The 17,583-nt window shown below is 36.5% G+C and overlaps 1 long non-coding RNA gene across 3 annotated transcripts in view; it reads right to left on the bottom strand.

Annotated features, from left to right (window-relative positions):
• Nucleotides 1–17,583, bottom strand: part of LOC116154360 (uncharacterized) — a 676,189-nt gene that overhangs the window by 207,696 nt on the left and 450,910 nt on the right. For 2 of the 3 annotated variants that reach the window (XR_010381289.1, XR_010381288.1), the window contains exon 7: nucleotides 8,434–8,505. This is a non-coding gene — a long non-coding RNA (uncharacterized LOC116154360). Of the gene's footprint in view, nucleotides 1–6,661; nucleotides 8,506–17,583 lie in introns of those variants that run through there. The other variant, XR_004138228.2, reaches the window with a different exon arrangement.

Here is a 17,583-nt window from a genome sequence, read left to right as displayed (position 1 = left end):
CCTGAAAGTTATATCTAAAAAGAAATTGCAGAAATAAAATACCAAGTGCTCAAACAGTAAATGGATACCAATGGGCTTGTTTATTGTCAAACAAGCAAAAGAAGAAAGAAAAAGAAAGAAAGAAAGAAAGAAAGAAAGAAAGAAAGAAAGAAAGAAAGAAAGAAAGAAAGGGAGAAAGGAAGAAAGGGAGAAAGAAAGAAAGGGAGAAAGAAAGAAAGGGAGAAAGAAAGAAAGAAAGAGGGAGGGAGGGAGGAAGGGAGGGAAAAAGAAAAAGAAAAAGAAAAAGAAAAAGAAAAAGAAAAAGAAAAAGAAAGAATTCATCAAATTCATTTATGAGTTACTGGAACTATAAGCAATTCAAAGGTAGCATTTACTACAAGGGTTAAAAAAAAAATCTCTGGATCCATTTCTTGATATTATTAATGCAATAAACCTTAACCATTTCTGTCTTCTACATACTAATCCTTAATCACTTCCATGAATGTGTTTCTTCCTTATTGCTATTATGGCCTTTCCACTTTTAGTTGATGATAAAGTTTATAAACGCTTTGGCTTCTACTCTCAGATGGAATGGTCTCTTACCTAATCAGCTGTTTTTTAAGTAGCTGTTAATTGGAACTGTTTCAGGCATGTAATTTTCATTCCATCAGACTCCCTTTTCTCCATTGCTCCCTATTTATGTTCTGTAGACTTTATTAACTTAACGATAATTTGAACGAGACCAAGTGGTTATGATTTTTTCATGTTTTTAGAATTGGCGGCATTGGATTTTCTGGGTGATAAACTACTAGTATTACAAACATCACTGAAATTTTAAATATTGTGAAATTACTATAAAAAGTTATTACTACAACAAGAAAAATTCCAGTAAATTGTAAGGTATATTATATGTGGCTTAATTCTAAAGTCAAGGTGAAGGTGGAAAGGATGTCTTCTCACTATGTATATTTAAACATCAGAAAGGAGCACAGCCATCAGAAAGCAGAATCTGTCATTTTACATAAGTTATAAAATCAGAGTTTTTATAACTACTGTAAGTATTGGGAAAATTATGGCAGAAGGAAAGATAAAACCACGACAAGATAACAGGGAACATTTCAGAAATCTCAAGAGGGGTTGAAAAGGCCAGGTTAGAGAAAACTGTACGTTCCAACACAGGATAAGCAAATGTTGTAACCTGTGTACTGACTGAGAAGTCCTGGAAAAGCCTGTAGGCATAGGTGGAACTTTTGATTCTATGGTTAAACAATTAAAATGCTGATAAAGGTTATGAATTTTCTCATCAGCCACAGTCATATTGTCTCATGTCTCTGTGTCATGAGTGCATTATGAGATTGAAGTTAACATATATAAGTAAAAATTATACAATAAGTGTACTGCAAATCTGGACAATAGATTTGTTTTAAAACATGGTGAGAAGAAATAAACCAAAATCAGAATTATTTTTTTCTGAAAAATAAGGTGCACGATGCATGCACATAGGGCTATGAGGATGTGGGCAGTAAGACTTGAAAGATTACCAGTTTCTCCTCTTCCTTTCGAACTAAAGCTGCTCTGAGACCCCTTCCTTACCCAGAAAATATAAATGACAGTGACAGTTATTTCATAAAATTTAAGTAAGATTTTGCTCACACATTTTCCCCATCAGAAAAACTTCAAAAAAAAGATTGGGAAGCAACCTAAATGTCCATTGACGAAAGAATAAGGAAGTTGTGGTATCTATAAACAATGGAATAATACTCAGCCATAAAAAAAGAATGAAATAATGCCATTTGCAGCAACATGGATAGACCTAGAGATGATTATACTAACTGAAGTAAGTCAGAAAGAGAAAGATGAATATCATACCACTTATATGTGGAATCTAAAAAAATGACACAGACTTATTTACAAAACAGAAACAGACATAAAAAACAAACTTATGGTTACCAAAGGGGAAAGAGGGGGAGGAACAAACTAGGAGTTTGGGATTAGTAGATATTAACTACTATATACAAAGATAAACAACAAGGTCCTACTCTATCACACAGGGAACTACATTCAATATCTTATAATAACCTAAAAAAAAAAGATTGTGTGGGACAATGTGTGATTAGTGAAAGAGTAAGAATCCAGTTTGACTTTGTAAACTGTAAGTACAATGTGTGTAATGGCAATGAAGGACATGATGAAACAGCTGGCACTTACTGAGCAGAAACTGGGCGCCTGCTCTACGCCAGGCCCTGTGCAAGATGTGCTATTCTGTCATCTTAGTGCATGTGTTGAGTACACCAGGCCGCGTGTAGTTTAAATTAGGCCACTCTAAAACTAACCTCTGAATTTGGTAAAACCATTTAAATATACATGCTTGATGCAGTGATAGGCAAATGGACAGAACTATCATTTTATCCATATTCATTGTTTTAAAAAAAAACAGCAGAAGTTAAATTTTAAAAACTACTAAATACTTATTGCTTCTTTATCACTTTAACTTTCAGTAAGCCAAGAACTTAGTTATAACTCCACAAGTGAGGCAGATTCTCTCTTTTAGGTCATCTGGGGCCCATTTTTTTGCATTCCAATCTAATGGACTTTTAGTAGCCTCCCTAAGCATCTAACGATAGACAAAGTGGATTAGACAATAGGGAAAACCCGGCTCATTAGGATCCAATGTGCTGTACTCAGAATTAAATTAAAGAGTCTCACCCCATCAAACTCAAGAATCCGCCATAACACAGACACTGATGAACAAAGGCCATTGTTTCACAACATAAGATGGCTCTGTCTTTTGGATTCTGAATGTACACAAAATGACATCTTATTCTAGATGTTTCTGATCAGTTCACAAGGTCATCAGAGTTTCCCAAAGGTTACATTCCAGTTTCATATGAGTGTCCTGGGATGAGGCTCCTCAATATATTTCAAATTATTTCTTACCACGTTTCGTCCAATTGCTCCTCCAAGTGTATCTCTGCTCAGACTGTAAAACCACACAAGCAATGCGGGGGCTAAGAAAACAGTACGAGTGAATTAGGGCATAGACAGGGATGTTAAATTAGAGCTTGGCTGGTGCTCCATTTATTTCTGAAATAAACTGATATCATTAAAATTCTAGAAGATGCTTCTAAAATTTTAATTTTGTAGCCATTTGCACAAAAATAATACTTAATGCCACTGAATATAATCAACATACCTAAGAGGAAAAATGACTAACTGAAGTTTTCAGATGGTTTGTTAAAACCAAAAACTCTCAAACCATAGCAAGAGAGAATTCGAGAAAGTAGAACTTTTTTAAAAAAACAGAACTGTTTTTATCAGAAATAAAAATCACTTGGAGGAAACCTGACTTTCTTCATGGAGCGCTTTTTGAATGAGGGATGAAGTTTAGTATTTTAGATAACACCAGCAAAACTAGAACAATTTGCAAACAATTCCAGCATCATTTTCCAAATATTTAGCCATTGGATTTTTAAATTTTTCACAGTCAGTCTATTCTAACGGGATAATGTTCTACAGAAAATGTTTTTAGAAACATTATTTTTCAAAGATTCCTGTGGCTTAATCATTTAAGCACCAAAACAGTCTTCTTTTAATCTCCTTGTTTATAAATGTTATAATATTTCCTGTTTTGAAATTACTACTTTTGTTGTTTGCTGAATGACATCAACCCTTTCCTGGTGTCTCAGGTTCAGTGAGAGGCATGTGAATGAAAACCCCACGTGGTATGCAGTGGTACTTTCAGAACACGTCCAGGTATGTCAACATGCTTGCCCCCACCCTCAAAGTCTATGCAAACCGCATGTTTTGATTTGTTTGTTGTTGGGGTTTTTAAAAATTGATTTTGGGGTCTGCCTTTTATTTTTTCTTTATTTCACTTTAGGACTTATTCTATGCCATTTAGTGAGCATGTAAACCAAGAACAAAACTTGGTGGAGCACAAACAAGAGTTAATTGTGGAACACTGCTATCAGTAAAACAGACATACAAGCTTGAGCGTGCTTCAAACTCATACTCTATGGTTAACATGGGTGTAAATACATATAGAAGACTGTGCAGTCTGCCTAAGGTAATTCTGATAGAAATTTCCAGTTCATAATTTAAGACTGATTGAAAGCCTTGAGCCAAATATATTGTCTGCAATTCTGATTTTATCTTCTTTTTGTTTTGTCTTGATTATCTTTTTCTATGTGTTGTATACTATGTTTTTTCTTTGCTAGAATATTAATTACTTACATGTGGGTCTTATTTATTATTTTTTGAGAAAATACTGAATCTTGGCTCCTGAGTTTGAATGAAGTCTATTTTAAATACATTTTGTTAATCAGTTGCACTCAAGAGAAGCAGCTTTTTATAATCTGCTATATACTCAAAGCCACTGGTTACCTATCACTAAGAAATTTATTCTCATTATATTTTGGTGGCCTATGGGTTTCTTTTCCTTTCTACTCTGTATCCTATATGTTTTCCGGTAAGTTGCCTCAGTGTTCTGATCACATTGTGCCAATGGGAAGCATACTTTTTATTACTTTCTAGACAGAATAAAAGACACTTTGAAATTGTATTAATGCTAAAAATAATACATATAAAAATGGACACTATACTACTTTCTTAGTGAGACAACATACTGTCCACAATAGCTCAGATATTTTGCTCCTTAACTATTTCACAACCAACATTTATGTGGGTGGCAGTGGGCGTTGGGGTGGCATTTGCTGAAGGATTTTTAAAATTAATTCCTGGTCTTCAGATTTATTTCAATAGGGCATCTTGAAAAATATCTGAGTTTATGCTAGGGAGAAATTGCTATGCAAGTAATGTAGTTCTTATAATTTAGGAGAAAAGGAAAGAAAATGGTGATGCATTAAAAGATTGGAAATAAAAGAAAATTAAATTCTATGGGTGGATTCTTAGCATAGCTTGCTAGCTGGGAGCGACATGGCCACTAAGGAGATGCGGTGAAATGCTCAATACTTCTCAATTTGATCACATTTATTAGCACCTAGTATATGCCAGGGGCTGTGCTTAGGTACTGTGCGTAGGATGCAAAATATCCCTGTTCACAGCGAATACACAAGAGGAGAGAGATGGACAGAAAGACTAATAATTCAGTAACTACAATGATAAACGTATGCATAAGAAATCAGTTTTGGACAGAGAAGAGAAGGTGACACTGAGGATGGTACCAGAACTGTGTGTTCAAGGATGAATAGGAGTTTCCTGAGTATATAAAGCTAAATTCAGACAATCCAGGGAGAGAGATCAGCATATATAAAGGGTCAGAGATGTCAAAAAGTAGGAACTGTTCTGGCAATTCTGAGCAGCTGGCAATGGCTTGACTTTATCACCTGTGATTAGAGGGTAAAACAGAGGGTAAAATAGAGATAGAAACCAAATCATAGAGTGCCATGCATGAGACACAAAGGGCCATAGGACAGAAAGGATGGTCACTTGGTCTTTATCTGATGAGAGACAGGAAACTTCTGAAGGCTTTACAAACAGAGCGCCAATGTTAGGAGAATAAAAGATAAGGAGAAAAAGTAAAATTGAAAATTTGGAACAGCCATAAGGAATAGGATGATGGAAGATACATATGGTGAGAATGTGTTCTCACCTTGTCAGCCACTGGAAGAGGAACTGAGATGTATGTCAAAATCCCAGCCATAGCAATGAATTAAATGTTGATTAGCCAGTATCTCCTCTTTTTGTGTTACAATGATTGTCAGATCATCCAGATATCCTGCAGTGACAGCTGTTTTCCATAACTGGAAAAAGAATACAAGGCTCAAAGACAACAGGTGGAAGTCCTGATGTGTATTTACTGGACTGTGGTTGTGTTAAAACCTTTCAACATAAAGTAGCATACTTTGCCAGAAGAAAATCTCTTGAAGTTTCAACAAAGGACAAACAGGTACACATGCTACTGGTGTCCTTCTGAAAGCTGGCAAAGCAAGAATTCTTTAGGCCATCCATCTTTCTATGACCAGACCAAGAATCTCATTCCAATCAAAGATTGTTCCCAACAAACATGCTTTATATTGGCTGTGGGAATGAAAGCGTAGATAGAATTCCAAGAAAATGACAATTTTATTTCTTTATTTCTCCTTTATTGAACACCACAAAGACACTGTAAGTAGTCACTAAGATCTAGGCTGTCACAGCACCTCCACTACAAAAACAAAGTATTTTTCAGTACTGTCCTCAGCAGAGTAAATAGATACAACACCTTATTTTGTCTGCTGAGGTTTAACCCATAGCTTCTCACTTCTGTATCGAAAGAAAAATACTCCTTTTATTACATGATATAGTCAAGAGAGCTAAACAGACACTATACTGTGTTTTCCATTGTGTAAAATAACCCAGAGAGAGTTATGCAGTAAATCAAATGTTTTACTATTGTGTTGCACACAATGACCTGGAAATTTTTCTTTTCTTTTTTTTGTTTGACACTATATCCCAACTGAAATGAATTCTTTTCTAACATAACTCCAACATCATACACTAAGGTTTCATTTATGTAATAGAAAAATCTGAGTAAATGGCAAAATTTTGTTGAAGGCAAAGATGAAGTTAAAATGCAGTTAAATTTTAATTCTCTCTTTTTGAAAATAAAGATACAAATCATGGAATAAGGTGAAATGAATGAAGTCCGTTTGCTGTTTTACTTTTAAGCTATTTCAGGAAATGTTTCAATTCTTAACAAAAAAAAGTGTTTTGCATGTTCATATTAAAATGAAAATAGACTATGTTGACTTATTACAGGCTGGCTGATAAGAACATTTTTTTCCCCCAGTATTACTATTTTCAATTCTGAAAATCTACAGCTAAAGAAAAGAGGAAAAATTAGTTCTTCAATTCGGGATTCTTAGCTTTACTCTAGAGAACTAATTAATTGACACTTCCTCAGCAGCCTCATGAAGGAATGCATGTTAAATCTCTTAATACAGAGCAGTTTTGGTCTTGTGACTATTTCCGTGTGTGTGCGTGTCTTAGCATTTCACACTTCTCTAAGCTACCGTTAATTAAGTCATATATTCAACATATTTTCACCACACATTTACTATATGTTATACATTCTGGGCGCTCAAATCAACTTAGTGCTATCCACAGAATATCTAGCAAAGAATGTGTTAAGAAACAACTGAACCAAAACTAGCATGTGGAACAGCTTCATTCTCACATTGTCTGGGCCCTAAGTATTTCTGGTACAGAATTATGTAATGTTTCTTTGGGGCTTAATAGCAATCATGATTTTACAGAAAATAGTCCTTCTCCAACAAATTCTAACCACATTAAACTGGCTCAATGGGATTATTTCCTTTGTATCTAAACAGTGTTAGATGCTATGGAGGACAAACCGTGAACTCATATGAACTCTGCTCTTAAAGCATGCATTGATGTTGGAACACAAGCCAATAAGAGTAAGAAATTTCAAAATACTGTGCTCTTTTTTCTCATTTATAAGCAACAGAAACACAGATGGATAGGTCTTCTCTTGAGAAAGGATGGTTGACAAGAAAGTTCTATATAAGCGGGTCTTGAAAGATAGACAAGATATCACCCGATAGAACTAGAGGGGAAAACCATTTTGGACAGAAGGAACGGCGTTAATAAAGGCATGGAGATAAGACAACAGAGATTGTACAGGAAAGTATAACCACAGTAATGCTAGATGTTGTGCCTAAGTGGGGGAAGTCAATGAGAGATACTCAAAATTCCACTGAATATAATTTAAAGCATGCAATAGCTGTATGGTGCCATGAGGCAGAAAGTGAAAAAGAAAATGCAAGATTCTTTAATTATGGAGTCACTGATACAGCAAATGTGTATAGGGCTCAATGTATTCCATCAGCACTGAATATAAAAATTCAATCCCAAAGCGGCAAATAAAAGTTTTCGTCATTTATTAAACCACAGGAACTGAGAAGGCAAACTCAGGAAATTTGCATGAAAAGTACATCAGTTATCTATTGCTGCCTAAAAAATTATTCCAAAATTTTGCAGCTTAAGATAACTTCTATTATTTCACCCAGTTTGTGAGGCACAGGAAACTGGGAATAGCTTAGCTGGATGGTTGTGGCTGAGAGACTTTTATGAGGTGTTGCCAAGCTGTTGGCTGGGATTCAGTCATCTGGAAGCCTACCTGGTGCTGGAAATCAGCTTTTATGCTCACTCCTGTGGTTTCAGGCAGAACTCAGTTCCTTGCTGGCTAACAGCTGAAGGTCTCAGTCCTCCACCATGTGAACCACAGGGCTGACTAAATTTCCTCTTCACAGAACAGCCAGCTTCCCCACAGTGAGCAATCCAAGAAGGGAAGAACAATCTAGGGGAGCCTGCTGTATCTTTTATAACCTAATCTGGAGGGTGACACAATCATCACTTCTTCTGTAATCTATTGATCACAACAGATCAACCCTGTTCAATGTGGAAAATTATAAATCTTAGAGACCAACTTACCACAGAAAAGTCACTTCCCCAAATTGCTTCTGATGGCATATATTATTTTCTCTGTAGGTACTCATTTTTGACCTAGGAAGATTGGAATTAAGTGCAAAATTACTAAGATAATCAAACCATAGTATTTATAATTCTGTATTTTGTGTAGATTTTAACTTTTATTAATGTTTAAGGGCTTTCAGCTAATTAAGTTATCTGTGTTCCAATTACAATGTGTAATTAAGAAAATAAAATGTGAAATTGACTAACATACAGATTTGTGATTTTAAGTAGAAATTATAACAAGTAGATATGTTATATTGGATCATTTAAAAATAAATAAATGAATAAATCTTATTAAACTTACAAAGAGTGTTTTATTCTTAGTCAATATATTTAAAAAGAGATTAGATATGAAAATTTGTAAATATAGTTTAAAACATTTGCTCAGTACTCTGTATATAATCAATATCCTTACCCGGTTGGCCAACACCTCTGTCCCAAACAAATTCTGCAGAATTTGTCTGTGCAGACAAGTCCCCTCTGACTGACATCTGCCTGATTCTGTCATCTCAATGAGGTTGTAAACGCCATGTAAGCCCTGCCCCGATTCCAAGTGATATATTGATACTGATCATGATATAATAGTTAATAGGCTTCATGAGCTAAAATTTTCCAGTGTATTCTTTTATCCAAATAAGACGTGCTCAGCATATAAAAGTTATACATGCCTCATCCAAAAAACTTGGCCAACATCATTACTTTCTGATATGAAACATGCCTTAGACACAGAATGGAATTAAAATTCCTTGACCATGACATCTAATTACCTAGGAGATATAAACTAATCAGGAAACAGAGCAACCACTTACTTAATATCTCTCGGGCTCAGCTTAGTCTGAATCTGTAAATTGGGGAGGATTATCTTGGAACCAGTGCCTAAATCCCCAGGAGTTTGTGCAGAGGGAAATTAGGGGCTTCACACAGTGAATGAGAAGGAGAAGTATGCATCTGGAGGTCCTGAAGTCCACCAACCCTGCTTCAACCAAAGCAGCACTCACTGTCGTCTTTTTCTATACTGGACTTCATTTCACTGGAGCATCCCTCTGCTAGAGTTAAATGTTTGGAAACAACTAGTCTGGTGCGCATTCTGTGCATATTAGACAGTTTTGTTTAAAGCCCTCCCTTCCCTTCATTCATTAAATCTTCTCCACAGTGCCTACCGATGAGGTTTATCTTTGGAAAAAGCATAGAGTGACCTGGGACTGTTACTTACGTAAGAATACCTACTCCACAGCATAATTGCGAAGACGTAAATAAGATGATGTATGTTGAACCCAGAACAAGGGGGCTTAGAGTAGGCAATCATAAATGTAATTATTTCCTTCTTTTTCTAGCACACCAGTCAGCATTTGTTGGTTATTAGTAAGTGTTTGTTAAGATGAATTACATCTAGGCATTTTACCATTTAATACTAGCCTGTCTTGATTTTAGATAGCTTTTATTGAAGGTTTACAACCAATTCATTTCGACCAATATTTCCAAACAAGTTAGTTGGTTTTCAGTTTGCTTCTTGTAGGGGGTTCTTTGTAGCAGTTGGTGTAGGGATGAAAGTTATCCAGAAAATTTGAAGTTAAGCTTATTCATTGAAAATTTGATTAAATTAGGGGAAGTGAATATGTAATAAATGAAATTCATCATTTGTAAAATAATTCACCTTAAATGATACTAGTAGCTATTATGTATTGAACACTTCCTCTGGGCCTAGTATTTTGTCAAGCTCTTTACAAACAATCCTATAAAGTAGATACAATTAATAGTCTTATTTTACAGATGCGAAAAGTGAGGCTTAGGGAAGTAAAGTCATTTGCCCAAGGTTAAACAACTAGAAATAAGTGAATTCAGACCCTGACAATCTGATTTCAATCTGGTAATACCTACAATACCACAATCTGTGAATGTCACAGTTCTATTACCTATGAAAAGAATTAGGCCAAAACTCAGCATTTCAAAAATTTGTATAGAGAAAACAGTTCTATTTATGCTGCTCTCCATATTGGTGTGTATTTAATCTCTTCAGAAGACTGTACTCAACTTTGTAAACAAATGCTCTTAGAACTTATCCAATTTTCTTTAATAGCTTATCCAGGTAATAAAACTGCTGAGGAAACACAGGAATGTTTTTTGCTTTACTCCTTGGGAAGCAATTTGATACAAAAGAAAACAGAGAGGAAGAACGTTGAGTAATCTCCTTCAGATAATATACTTACTGTCGAAGTCTCAGAAATAATTCATATAGTAAAATTCTTCTGTGTTTGCTTCACAGACTACATATGTATACTTCCAATTCAAAGAAGTATATAGAGTGATGTGATTGTTCAAATGAATTAATATTCTTATTAACAAGCTTTCACACAGGTTCTTAAGGAGAAAATATTGCTTTCAATCAGATTAAAATTTGTTCTTTAAGTATTAATAAATATTCAAATAAGTGGATAAAATATAATTAACCCTTCTCACCCTAATATTGAACCACATGTCCATTTGGATGAGAACTGGTGTTACTGCTGAGGTTCAGAGATAACACTGACTGATTCTGAAGTCAAAGCAGCAATTTAATTCAGTCATGGGAAGAATCATGCATTATATGACACCTGGCCTATGGTATCAAAAATTGAAAAATGAAAAGAAACCTGGCATGAGAAAACAAACCTTCCGCCCAAAACCCCACCATAACTACAAGGGTACTGATAGACTCATTCTTCAGATGAAAGAAAATTGCTTTAAGGAAAAAAAGTTCTCATTTTAACAGTTTGGAAAATAAAACTGTCACTCATGATTTAAAGCTAATTTTTAATTATAATAGAGTAATCACCAAAGTGAATTTAAAAAAAAAACAAATCTGGGTAACAGAGATTCCATGATTATAACCAATTGTATTGTGTAACAGAGGTGCCCAAACGTAGGTTTGGTACCCAGTGTACCTGAAGCACCCCAAAGCACTTGCTGAAAACACAAATTCCTGAGCCACCTCTATTAAAACGTATCCCATGGTACTTTTTAAAAAGCTCCCAGGCAATTGTAATGCTCTCCTAATTTTGAGCACCATTGAGCACATTTCAACATTTCTTCCCTCCATTTGCTCATCTGTAAAGTACTCAAGTGAATGATCATTAATATTTTCTCAAAGATAATAGAAATAAATCAAGGGGGATTAAAAATAATGTTAATGATCCTAACTGCAATGCTGACCAAAAGCCCAGCTCCTTACATGCACATTAGCACGGTCATTGCAGGTGGGCAGGATGTGAAAGGCCTGGTGATCATGGAATTAGTTTTACTGTAGGGCTGGGAAAGAGATTTCACTTTAAAAAGCACATGTGTCCCCTGGTTACTGCTAATAAAAATGAGAGCTGGAAAAAGGAGCCAGCAGGAAACATGTGGAAGATTTTGAGAGGAAAGAGACATGGAGGAAAGGAGCTGGTTCCTTCCAATATGGAAACGCGGGTGCACTATTCTCTGAAAGAAGCTACTGAAACATGGAATCACAAGTATTAGGGAGCAAGAGTATGCAAATTTGCAATAATGAATCCAAAAGGCAGTTGTGAACACCCTAAAGATTATCGTAAGAGGAATGATGGGAAAAAGTATCCTTGCCAGAGGCAACAGGGGGGTCCAGGGCATTGAAAGGACTTCAAAACCAGGTTTACCATATTTTAAAATCTGAGCTGGGGAGTAGAACATGATGTATAAATTAGGTCCTTTCTCAATTACATAGATTTCTGTGTTCTGCATTGTCACACTAACTCCAACCTATTTCAGCACTACACACTGTGTCAGCAAAAGTGCCAGCCCTCCTATTGGATTTGGTTGATAGTTTGTCATCACACTCTGAGCTTTCCTGCACATGAAGTTCCCTCTGACGTCAGCAACAAATCTAGTTTTCTAATTAATATGGTCCAAGATTAAGAGGCTCAGAAAAAAAACTTTAGGGCTCGGGACACAACAACATTATTGCTCTTCTAGAAATGTCCTTAAGGCTAGATGCCAAAGGAAATAACGCCTTCTTCCTACATCACACCAGAACGTACAGAGAACGTACCTTTAGTGAGAGTCATAGGTGAGAGTGGGAAAAAAGAAAGTCTTCTCTCGGCTCTTTTTGCAGACAATGATTTCTAACATACAGAAGGAAAATCCTAGCCCATCAATTTGTAGCTTGTGAAAGCTTCCATTAAGTGATAAATTCTTTGAAAAGTACAAGATGTTGCTTGCTTTATAAATCAGCAGTAGTGTCCCTGTGTCTGTACTTTTTCTCCCATTTCTGGCTAACATGCTGCCATTTGATACTCATGCTGCAGATGCACTCTTTGTAACCATCCGCTTTTCCTGAGAAATCATTAGAGCTGCAGCGTAAAAATCTACCTTGAGTACAAACAGCCGCATTTTCCATGCTGCTAATAGAAAATAAATGTCATACATTTTACCAGTTTTTCTTGCCCAAAGAGTTGATATTAAGGAGTCATTAAGAAAACCTAAATCATGGATCATTATTCATTCAACAGTCAAAAGAAAAAAGAAGATATCTGTGTGTCAGATGCTATTAACACATGCTGAATGCCAGTTATAATGATCCCATTAAATCAGATATGATGAATAGTTCATGAAGTCTGACTTTATGTTATTTCTGAAACTTCTGTTTATATATATTCTTTCTGGAAATAGTGGTCCAAGGCCTGATCTGCCTAAGGGGTTTGCTGCTTTTTTCCACAAGGTTTCTTTAATTCTAGCTCCAGGGAGTTATAGTTTTCTATTCAGACACTGAAGACAGAAAAGGTCATCTCACAAACACTGTTAAGAGGCAATTGTTTCTTTACCTTCTTAAAGCGGAGGTTGAAAATGAACAAGAAATCTTTTTGGGAGAGGAAAGTGCTGACCTAAAAGCCTTTCAGGGCCCCTCCCGTACCTCATTCATTATGTTCGCTGTTCTGGTGGCAAACATTTCTTGTTCTGTTCTCATTGTAATCATTGAACCTGCAGTACTTTGTGGAGGATGTAGCTACTGTGCAGAATCAAAAGGAATCAATTAAGATGATTTTTTAAAAGCTACCTCATGAAGCAGGAGTCCTTTGTTTAGTGATGTCAGCCCAATAACAAATGAAGTTTAAATACTGGTTCATCTGGGCAGGATGCTGGGGAAACCTGGTGCCCAGCTTGTCAAGAATTGCTGCAGAAGCTACGGGAACCCAAGAAGCCCTGATAAACAGAAACTATACTTTCGGACAAAAGGAGAAGAGTTAATACATTTTAAACATACAAATGGTGGGTCAAGACAGTGTTTGCCATTACTTTGGCATGCGTACTGAGGGGCTCCTAAGAAAAGTTCATGCAGCCAAAGAGGCTATGGAGGTTAGACAGAAACTGAAACCCTAACCAAAAGGAAATGAAAACATCAGTGTGAATTTTCAAGGAAATGTGAACATAAGAAATGTGCAAGCAAGCAGTCTTCTGATAGGTAACAAATGAGTGGGGGATGGAAGACTCCAAGAGAAAAGAAAACGAGGAAAGAAAGGAAATACTGTAAAGAAAGATAAAATAGGTATAAAACAAAGAATGTTGCTCACCAACCAGTTCTACAAGGGTTAAGTCATTAGACACTGCAGTCAGGGACTGACATTGACCCCGAGAGGGATGATGAAAAACAGCATGAGGCACCCTGTGCTTTGGAAAAACAGGCTCCTTATATAGTTAGATGCACATCTCAGGAAGGATGTTACAAACCCAGCTTTGTGCATTTTCTCATAGAAAGCACTAAAATTTTACATTAACTTGAGATACCTGTTATTTGTGACTAGTAGTGATTTTTTACCAAGATGTACACTTGACTGCACATACTCTTTAGCAAAAAATCATATATACACTGGCTTCTCCCCTTCCCCTTCAGAACAGTCTTCTCAGAGCTACTGAGAGGTTATCTCTCAGGCTATAGCCCTCAGTAAGACCCCCAGATAAAATTTAAACTCACAACTCTTATGTTGCATGTTTTTCTTTAAGTCAACATGAGACAGGAGGGAAAGGGGCACAACCATTAAGAAGAATGACAGCCAGTTGAGGATATGATGTAAACTGATTAGAACCAACTAGGCCCAAGATGGTGGAAGATCTGACTTCCAGTAGATCTTGAGCCTCTCTATACTCTCATAATATAGTAGTTGCTACATGACACACCCACAGGTACCATGACAGTTCGAGGCTGACCATAAAAGGCCAAAAAGTACATGGGAACCCAATTCCTGGAAATCCTCACTCTTTCCCCAAAACTGTTGGAATAATCCTCCCACTATTTAGCATATGAAATTACCTAGCCCATAAAAACTAACACCCCCGAACCCTAGGGCTGATCTCTCTTCTGAGACAGATCACACTGTCTGTGGAACGTGTATCTCTCTAAATAAACTTGATTTCACTTTACTATGGCTTGCCTTCAAAATCTTTCCTGTGCAAGACAAGAACCTACTCTCCAGTAACAAATAGGCAATGAGGAATATTTGGGAGAGGATTTAATCATAACCAAATTTCAAAATTCAAAACTATCCCTCCTATTTCTTAATGTCTGGCACACATATAGAAAGAAATCACCTATGTAATCCCTGATATAAATTAGGGACAAAAATTGTTACTACAGGAAGGTAGTAAGTATTGACATAAAGGTAATAATGAATCAATACACTTTCATACAGCACATTAATGAATGAATTGAGAGTTGATTGAGTCAAGCTCCCCTACCATGGAGTAGGAAAGCTACTCTGGGCTAGAGTAGCTTTCTTGGCTACTCCCAAGAAAATAGACTCTGAGCTAGAAGGAATTTGAGTCACTTTGTTCAGCTCCCTGTGTTTAAATCGCCGATTGCTGACAAGACACTTAAAAAGAAGAATGATAGAATTTCTGTAGAAGCTTTACCCAAAGTTGTAATTAGAAAGTTGACTTTTGTTAGTTAGCTTAAGATTCCTTAGATATGCAATCCCTACCCAATCCTTGAAGGGGAAATGTAATTAAAACTAAAATCTTTTCCTCGCCCAGAAACCCTCCTCACAGAGGTAGCTGAGAGAGAAAACACTTTTATTATTGAATAAGCATTAAACCAGAATGTGACGTGCATCACAGGCAATTTGCTAAGAGATTGCAAAGACAGAAAGAAACCTCGACCTTTAATACAGCCAAGCAGATTCAACTTGAAGGGGAGCAGAATGTGCCCCCAAAATATGTCTCTTTGGCCTAAGGATTATTTTAGGCTGATTATTTTTAAGAAAGAGCAGACATAGAAAAAGCTCTGAAACCCAAGTAGAAGTTAGCCTTTTGAAAGAGATGTCTACATTTATAAGAGAAATCTTTGTTTGTAAGTGTCCTCCCTCTCTGTACCAGGAAGAAAAGGATGTGTAAACCTCTAGAAACTCACCAATGGAGAAAGCATGGAATTAAATCTGCATTAACAATCATACCCTTGATTACTATATTCTACCTGGTAACATCCCACAACTGGCCTCCCCTTTCCCCTAACATCTTCTTTTCTTTTTAGCTAGAGATGATATTTAAGGTGGGCTTGGGCCATTTTAGGGAGTTTCTTAATTTTCCTGGGTATCTCCCATGTAAACAGGAGGTAGATATGTTATTAAACTTCTGTTTATTTTTCTCCTATTAATCTGTCTTTGATTAAGGTGGGGGGTCTCAACCACGAATCTAGAAAGATAGAGGGAAAATTATTTTTCCTCCTTTACAAACCCATTATATACAAGATTTCAAGATAATAATGAGCCTCAAGTAACAGGACTTGACAACAGCATTAGTCATGCATAGTTTTTCCTAACTTCACCTGGCAGTTGGGGTGACCATCTGTGTTCGCTAACAAGCATTGTCCAGGGGAAAACAAACTTCTCATATCCTTATGACAGGAGATAATTTTGTGAGGTAAGCAGTGTCCCACCTTCCACAGAAACTAGGAGACGTCAGGGGCTATCGCCTTGATGTTCACATTTCAAAGAGCTGGTTGGTTCCCACCTCCCAGAGAAGGACATTCCTGCTGAAAAGACATTCCAGACTCCCTGACAAAAGGCCTACCAAGTCTTCAAAAGGATTTACACACATTCCAAAGGAGAAGAAAGTATTTGTAAGTTTTCTAAAGGAAATACTCTCAGAAAAAGGAGGGGAAGGAAATCTCCTAATTTTCACAGGGAGAACTAAGCCTCTTCTTTTTAACTGGCTTTTATCCTTACACCCTCCAGTCGCCTTACTTTTCCTGTACTACCACCCTGAATTAGCCCAGCCCTGCACCTGCCGATCTTCCTTCTATAGTCTGTAGATGGCATTCAGAGGACCCATGAGCACCCTGAAATTGTTTTTTAATGTTTTTTTTATCAGTAAAGGAGTCATAGCTTTCGGTATTTTTGTATGTTGTGTTGTCAAGAAATCCCTCTACATGTATAGTCACCTGCTAGAATTCTCGGTCTGCTTCCTAATGTATTTCTAGTAGTATCACTTTCCTAAGCCTTCTATAAAGGAAGACCCTCATCTTCCAGGTATCAAGTCCAACATTTTTCTGGATCCCTGGTGCCAGCTCCAACTGATTCTACTGCAAAACTCCTTCAATAATTTATCTTTTGGTCTGTGAAATCCAGTTGTCTATGCTACCTTTTTTTCAACCACTTAGTTCACAATCTATGGATACCCAGTCATCCACACCATAATAGTAGGTGACAAAAGTTAGGTACAATGATGAGCTATTTACCAGCTGGATTTCATAATTCCTTAACTTATTCTGCACCAGGGGCTTTCAGTTCTATTCATTTTTGTAACTGTTCAGATCCCATAATCTGGAGCTTGATTCTCCCTCTAATAATTTAACATTTACATTTCACTCTCTTATCATATCCTTTTATCTCACAACCTCTTTATCCTCCTGTGCTCTTGATTTCACCCTCCAGAATGCTCTCCCAAGTAGTGACTGAGCTCTGTGCCCTTCGTTTTCTGCTCTACTGCCTGCTGCTCCTTCTTCATCCAAATAAGCTCAAGTCACGTTTTACCCATAGCCCCCTTAACAACAAGCAACAGAACCACCACCAAACAGAATTTTCCTGTAATTTTAGCTCTGTCTTTTCTCCTGTTCAAAATAACTGTGCT

Source organism: Camelus dromedarius, chromosome 6, assembly GCF_036321535.1.
Source record: "Camelus dromedarius isolate mCamDro1 chromosome 6, mCamDro1.pat, whole genome shotgun sequence".
Classification (NCBI taxonomy): domain Eukaryota; kingdom Metazoa; phylum Chordata; class Mammalia; order Artiodactyla; family Camelidae; genus Camelus; species Camelus dromedarius.
The sequence above is the reverse complement of the archived record's forward strand: the minus strand, read 5'-3'. Positions and strand labels throughout refer to the sequence as shown.